This window comes from Anabrus simplex, chromosome 13 (genome assembly GCF_040414725.1).
Source record: "Anabrus simplex isolate iqAnaSimp1 chromosome 13, ASM4041472v1, whole genome shotgun sequence".
Classification (NCBI taxonomy): Eukaryota; Metazoa; Arthropoda; class Insecta; order Orthoptera; family Tettigoniidae; genus Anabrus; species Anabrus simplex.
In genome coordinates this window covers 59,946,617-59,952,578 of record NC_090277.1, presented here as the reverse complement: position 1 = coordinate 59,952,578, position 5,962 = coordinate 59,946,617, and positions in this window count along the sequence as shown.

The following is a 5,962-nucleotide window of genomic DNA, read 5'->3' as shown; positions in this document are numbered from 1 at the left end:
AAGAAGTCTGAAGTTGGCCGCTACTAGTAGAAGTGAAAGCAAGGTACATCCCCAACGGTAATCCCCATTATCACAGTCTTATACTGCGCAATACCAAAGTCAGTAGTTTTTAATTCTTCCTGAACAACTTGTCACGTGACTTGTCCACACTGAGAAAGCAGCGGTCTCTAGGTCTGCCAATATACGTGTAGCATTTTATCGGAGTGTTTGTGACTAATTTCATAATATCTTTCGTTCCTCTGTTTTTGTGCACTTAATTTTTAAAGTAATTAAGTAATAGTTTTGTGAAGTAATATGATCACTGCATTAGACTTGAGTACATAGATTTCTCGTTATCATGATTCCACGCCTGCTCTTTAACTCGGCTGTTCCGAATGAAACGTGTTTTGATGTTCACTTAAAACACAGAATAATACATTTGGTTGAATACCAAAAGTATAAAAGATTCGAGTGAATCTTACGTCTTCCCCACCCTCAGTATCACTTTAAAAATAAATACGATTGCAGGATGCATCAGCAGCACATGGAGGCGATTACGTCAAACAGAGCTGCAAACATACACACTCTTAAACACAAACTATTCTTTTAAAGGAGCTGTCTGTTTAATAATAGCAATGTAATTCTTTCCTATACCTATATGCATTCATATTCACTAAATTAGTATAAGTAAACGCTTAACTGGAGAGTTCATCAATTTACACAATGTGGATATTTTCATTTCAGTGCGTTGGCAATGATCCTACCAGGCGAATCATATCATGAATCAGTTATTGTCCTTCGGTTATCTTAGGTCAGTGTTTAGCCTGGCAAGTTGTCTAGTTACGTAGCTCGCATATTCTTGCTGACAGCAAGGGATCTGACGTGTGAATGAAGGTCCAGGTCAAAGCCAAAGCCATTCGCTTTACTGGCTCCCATGCTCTCGTAAAGATCATTTCTAGCTTTACAGTTTATTATGACAGAGCAAACAGCTCTGCACGAGTCGAACTGAACTTATTTTACAGAATACATAATTAACTTATACTGTACCGGTACTTAGGCCTATCAATTTAGGAATATCTTGAAAGAAAAGTACATCCCCATTATCACATTAAAGCCAGTGACTGAATTGCAGGTTGACGGCTTATGGGGGGTTCTGAAAAAATCTGAGATCTATTAAACCAATTTTATGTGGGAGGTGGTGGTGGTGATTATTGTTGTAAGAGGAAGTACAACTAGGCAACCATCCTCTATATAACACTAATCAGAGGGGAAAATGGAAGGGATCCGACACTTCGAAAAATGAATGTATCGGCCAAAGGAAGACAAGGGCCACGAAGGGCATGGCTTTTAGTGCCGGGATGTCCCAGGACGGGTTCGGCTCGCCAGGCGCAAGTCTTCCTATTTGACTCCCGTAGGCGACCTGCGCGTCGTGATAAGGATGAAATGATGATGAAGACAACACATAAACCCAGCCCCCGTGCCGTAGGAATTAACCAATTAAGGTTAAAATCCCCGACCCGGTCGGGAATCGAAACCGGGACCCTCTGAACCGAAGGCCAGTACGCTGACCGTTCAGCCAACGAGTCGGACACGAAGGATAGAAAATGAAAGACTCCCTACGCCTCCATACGTAATACCGTCGGGGTCGGAAAAGAACAAGTGTTGACCAAGAGAGGTCGGATAGGATAGATGAAAGTTAGGAGCCTGGCACAAGTAAGTGGAAGCAATGCCAGGACTCAGCTAACGGCCCCGTGGTCGCCAACCCATGCTCCAAAGTTCAGAGCCCCTGGGGCCCATTTTAGTCGCCTCTTACGACAGGCAGGGGATGCCGTGGATGTTATTCTACCGCCTCCTCCCCCGGGAGATTTTATGTGACAGTTTGAAGGTCTAAAATAGGAATATTTTATAATTTCAATTTCACTTCGGGGACTGGGACGTCTGTCTGTTAGCCATCAGCTGCGATGCTGGGTGGATCCTCAAATAGCAACACCAGAGGTAATGCGATTATTGGAAAACCGCACGCTCCAAAGTTCAGAGCCCGTGGGGTTCTTTTGGTTTAGTCGCCTCCTGCGACAGGCAACCGTGGGTGTTAATTCTACCGCCCCATTCACAGGGAGATGCGCGCTTCTAAGACGAAATTGTATACGGGTGCAGTACCCCGTAAAAACGTTTGCGAGCATGTCGAGGAGCCTTCAGGGGTTAGTGTGGGTAATTAGAACATTAGCGAATAATAATAATAATAATAATAATAATAATAATAATAATAATAATAATAATAATAATAGGTAAATAATTTCAAATACTTAGGGGGAATCATCCAACCATCTGGTCGTAAAGCAAACAGAGATAAAATTTCGATTTAGCGAAGTCTATAGAATTATATGGTATAGGTACAACAAGAAATCAATAACTCGGAACGCTAAATTAAAACACTAACACTGTAATTAAGCCTGAAGCATTATACGCATCCGAAACCATGATCACTGGATGCAGACCACTAACTTAAAATTTTAAAAAATAAGAAAGGAAAATCCTTAGGAAAATCTTTGGTCCAGTATGCATAGAAGTGTGGATGGAAAGGAGCAGTAGCGACGGTTGGAGTTGGGGGTTGGAGGGGGCAGAGGGGGAGCATTACATGGTTATTCCATTTCAGCCTGTTGAAACTAGGAATTATATGAATTATTTAAATAAAAACAAATTGGTACAAGCCCTCTTGTCTTATCAGCTGATTCTTTCCTTTATTCATTTTAACTATTAACCAAATTACCGTATTAGCAAATATACGCAGTTAGGGGCACCCCGGTGAAAGTCTCGTGGGGCTTAATGGTTCCAATCTGTAGCTAGCTTCAGGTAGTTTCCGTCCCCAATTTAAGATGGCGCTGGAGGTCATTCATAACGTGTAGATAGTTGTAGACAGGTTCTGTAGATGGCACGCAAGTAGGCATGAAATGAGCGATATTAATAATTAAAGGCATTTTGCCTCGAAGTGAAGTATTTCAAGTCTAACCTCAATCAGTGGACCCTTCTAACAAAGAATTAGTTATATAACGTCAATCATTATGGAGATAATATTGCGGGATTGCATCTATCCTCTTTGGTTACGGCCGCGCAGCTGTGAGCTCGCATCCGGGAGATAGTGGGTTCGAACCCCACTGTCAGCAGCCCTGAAGATGATTTTCCGTGGTTTCCCATTTTTATCACCAGGCAAATGCTCGGGCTGTACCTTTATTAAGTCCACGGCTGCTTCCTTCCAACTCCTAGGCCTTTCATGTCCCATCGTCGGCATTAAGACCTATCTGTGTCGCTGCGACGTAAAACAAATAGCAAAACAAAAACAAACAAAAAAACGCGCAAAAATGTCGTTCGTCACGGCTAACCGATTTGTATAGCACCACACCAATTAGTGGAGACTTTGCTTGTGCAGTGAGGAAGGGTAACAGTGTTTGTTTTTTTTGCCAAATGTCACGGACACAGGTATGATTCACCGGCTTGCCGCGCGCATTCATCACTCTGGCAGTCTCTTTAGCGTCTGTCAAATTGTACTTCTATTTAATTGTAATGCATCTGCAATATTGTTCCTTTGGTGAAAGTTTTATTATATAGTATTGAATCAAGATCTCAAATATATAGGCCTATATATTACCGCACTTAAGTTGGCAAACTATCAACCTTTATCTCGGTAGCGTCTATGGGTCCAACTCACGGCAGACTGAATACCAACGCCTGTCGGTTCCCTTGTTTTTCGCCATTAGGGTACCGGTACTTATAAAATTATTCTCCTTCGATTTATTCGCATAGTCTATGTTTTCTGCAGTTTATACTCTTTGGTTTGCTATCAGCTGTATATATTGAAGGTTGCTATCAACAAATTGTAATGTGGTAAAATAAAACGTCTACCAAAATCTCCGTGGCTTAAACCAGTGTTGCAGAGGCGCGCGGCTGTGAGCTTGCATCCGGGAGATAGTAGGTTCGAATCCCACTATCGGCAGCCCTGAAGATGGTTTTCCGTGGTTTCCCATTTTCACATCAGGCAAATGCTGGGGCTGTACCTTAATTAAGGCCACGGCCGCTTCCCTCCAACTCCTAGGCCTTTCCCATCCCATCGTCGCCATAAGACCTATCTGTGTCGGTGCGACGTAAAGCCCCTAGCAAAAAAAAAAAAACAGTGTTGCCAACTTAGCTTTTCCCCCCGCTAAATCTAGCTTATTTAATCCAACGTTTAGGGGCAAAAGGACAATATTCCCGCTGTAGCTTTTTCCCCGCTTAATCTAGCTTATTTCGTCCTACGTGCCTCATGTGATGTGGCGTTGTGGTTCCGTCAGTATTAATGAAGACTTCCTCTTATTCTCTCTCTCTATGTTGCCTTCTTGTATGATGTGGTAGCAAGAGCGAAACTAGCTATGATCCAGTGGCGTATGCTGGGATTAAGACATGGGCTACCACTAGAATTAGGTTACTTCTTTTCGATGGTTGGTTTAGTGAACGTCAAGCTTTCAGCGTTTTGAGCTGCAGCCAGTAGCCAATGGAGAAACCTGCTGTGTTGTGAAGGCTGCTTTACAGGCTACTGCCCCGACCTCTGCTACTGCCAATGCTCAACTCCTGATCAGGGGAGATGGTAGCCTAAGGTTTAGCAAATGAAAGTCCGGCTTTGTGGCTAAATGGATAGAACGTTTGCCTTTGGTCCGATGGCCCCGGTTCAGTTTCCAGAATCAACCCCCTCATACTGTTAATTCCCCTGGCTTGGGGACTGGGTGTTTACGATGTCTTCGCCATTCATTTTATCCCCATTAGGTCAACACCAAGCCTGTATAGATGCCGTGCCCCTTTATTATTATTATTATTATTATTATTATTATTATTATTATTATTATTATTATTATTATTATTATTATTATTATTATTATTATTATTATTATTATTATTAGACTATTATTATTTTACAGCGGTCGTTCCCATCAATCACTGGTTAATTAGCTTCCTCGGGAGATCAGTGGTGGTGTCCGACCCATGAACATGGGCTCGATTCGAACCAACAAAAGAAAACACTAAACCTGAAAGATGGCTTTTCATGTTAATAGATCTACCAATGAAAATAAAACGATATTGCTCATCTAACAGCAGCCCTGCAGTCTCTTCTTACAAGGATGTAGAAGTAAACGGGAGTGAGAAATTCCCACACACTCTTATCTATAGCCTATCATTCAGAAGTATGAGGTGAGGAAGTATATACGATGAGTAACGCATGGTTGATAGTTAGCAGTGGCGATCTGACGGACCGAAGCCTAGCACACCCATCCTCCGCCGGTCCTCGCTCCTATCCGATATCCATCAGCAAGCCGCGTGTGGCGAGTCGAGGGGAGAGGGACGAGAGTCTGGGCTGCAATATCAGTCTCCGATGCCTTGCTCTCAGAAATATGCGCGACGTTTTTTCTCACTGCTTTCAAGTTTTGTAAATGGAACAATGTTTCAGATGCTTACATTACAATTTGCTTTAGACTTCCATCACTCAATTGTGATCTGGGCTTCACTGATAGCTTTGGTAGCCCTCAGTATACACCACTGCTATGATCTGTTATTATAGGCTAGTCATGGACGGAACAAGCACATACATATACGCTGATGACATGACCATCACAGCGACAGATATAAACTGCAAGTATCGATAAACACACTATGTGAATGGGCGGAGAGAAACGACATCCAGATAAACGAAGAGAAGACGGTACCTGGTAGTGCTTAGGAAAGGAGGAAGACACACTGAAGCAGAGAACGTCAAATGCAAGGGCAAACTACTCAAGAGGGCTAACAGTTTTAAATATCAAGGCATCACAATCCAAACAAGGGAAAAAGTTTCAGATTCCATATAAGATCTAGAGCAGTGGCGGCCTTATAGAGCTATGAATGAAATCAGAAACATCACGCAACTATCGGTCAGCACAGCTGTGTTGAAGATACTACCTGTTCTGACGTATGGCCAGTGATT